Genomic DNA, 2070 nt, shown 5'->3' on the forward strand with positions numbered 1-2070 from the left:
ACTGTAAGTAAATTTTAACCCAATTAAAATAAAAGATTCATAGGAAGATCAAGGTTTACTTTAAAAGAATATATCCTTGTATTTGTCATCTAATAAATAGGCAAAAAAATTAGACAATAAGTGCATCTTGGTAAATTACATTATATACTATATATTACTTTATTGATACCTAGTGACAAGTAAAATATTTGTTTGCATTTTTAAAAGTTATATGAACATTAAATCCAAAAATGAAAAGCATGGTATGATGAAAATAAATTTTAATATATGCCATCCTATTGTTTTTCTACCTTTGTAAATTGCCTTAAATCTTTTTGGGAAAAAATGTCTTCTGGTTACGATGTCACGTGGCAAGTACCTCAAAACTTTCCGTAAAAAATAACCATTTCTTCTGGTTCAAAATTTTTTTGCAAGTCAGGCAGTTCTTGCTTGGGGAGTCTCACATGGTTGCAGTTGGCTGTTGCTGGGACTGCTATCATCTGAAGGCATAATGTCCAATACGGCTCACTCAAGTGCATGTGAATTGCTGGCTTGTTTGCTGAGCCGCTGCTGAGCTCTTGGCTAACGTGACTCCACATGGTCTCCCCAGCATAATGCTCTGAGGGTAATAGGACTCCTTAGATGGCATTTCTAAGCCCAAAGTATGAGAGTACCTGTGAACAAGACCGAAGCTGTGCTATATTTTCTGATCCAGCCTTGGATGTCACCTGTGTCATGTACAATCACAAGTGAGTCACTGGTTTACCCACATTCAAGAAGAGAGGACACGAAGCAGACTTCTCCATGGGAGCAGTGTCAAAGAATTTCCCATCATTTTTTTTTAACTGCCACATAGGAAAAGACAATACATGAATGAAACATTGTTATTTTGTTCTTGTTTTGATTTGAAGAGTTGAGATCTGTTGAGATCAAGCCTGAGTGGAAAATATTTTTAATTAATTTATTTATTTTCAGCATAACAGTTATTCATTATTTTTTCACCACATCCAGTGCTCCATGCAATCCGTGCCCTCTATAATACCCACCACCTGGTACCCCAACCTCCCACCCCCCCGCCACTTCAAACCCCTCAGATGGAAAATATTTTTAAGAGATTAAAATTTCATCTAGACATTGAGATCAATGTTATTATATCCATATAATCTCTCTCAGTAGTTTCACCTAATCAGTATCCCCGTCAGTGGAGCAGTTGGGGTGGGGTGGGGTGGGTGGTAAGGATTTGGAGCAATGAAGTTTAAATATGCCCTTTTTGATTCAGCAGCTTCTCAGGGATGGAGCTTTAAATTACTTATTAGTTCATTTACATAGGAGCAGGACTGGGTAAGAACATAGAACCATTGAGGGTTCTAAATTGAGAGGATTTAAGAAGATTCCTTTTCTTTTAACTTTTTGAGGATAGTTGACACACAACATTACATTAGTTTCTGGTGTACGATATAATGATTCAACTTCTCTATATGTTATGTTATCCTCACCACAAATGTAGCTCCCATTTTTCACCATACAACGATACTACAGTATCATTGACTATATTCCCTGTGTTGTGCTTTTTATTTCTGTGACCTTTTCATTCCATAAAGGAAGACTGTACCACCCCAAAATATGGAATGCTTCATGAATTTGCAGGTCATTCTTGTATGGGCCATGCAAATCTTTGTATTGTTGAACTTTTAATATATGTGCTGCTGAAGCGAACACAGGAAGATTATTTTCTACCCATTCATATATACTTTCATGATGAATTTCATGCATTTATCAGTAACCTTTTATTCCTTTCTCTAGGGAGCAAGAAGAAGTTGCCTAACCTGGGATGGCCAGACTCTAATTCTGATTTCAACTCCCTGATGTGAGAAGTTCCTGGAAAGGGATATTGAGACCGTTTTGCAGGAAGAAAACCAACTCTGAGGCCTGAATGGTGGTCATGAAGGATGCTTGTGTTGGGACAAAGGACCCAATAATTTACTGCCAACCAGGCATGCTTGAGAGGAAAAGCTGAGCTCCCTGACACGTTAGCGAATTTTGTTTCAACTCTGTGAAACCTCTCTCATCTCATAACAGGACATGGCCTGA

The 2070-nt window shown here is 37.7% G+C and overlaps 1 non-coding gene across 1 annotated transcript; it reads right to left on the bottom strand.

Annotated features, from left to right (window-relative positions):
* Positions 1–1596: 1596 nt before the first annotated feature.
* Positions 1597–1698, bottom strand: LOC122901581. Its single transcript, XR_006383578.1, has one exon. It is a non-coding gene; the product is annotated as a U6 spliceosomal RNA (small nuclear RNA).
* Positions 1699–2070: the final 372 nt, after the last annotated feature.

This window comes from Neovison vison, chromosome 2, assembly GCF_020171115.1.
Source record: "Neovison vison isolate M4711 chromosome 2, ASM_NN_V1, whole genome shotgun sequence".
Classification (NCBI taxonomy): Eukaryota; Metazoa; Chordata; class Mammalia; order Carnivora; family Mustelidae; genus Neogale; species Neogale vison.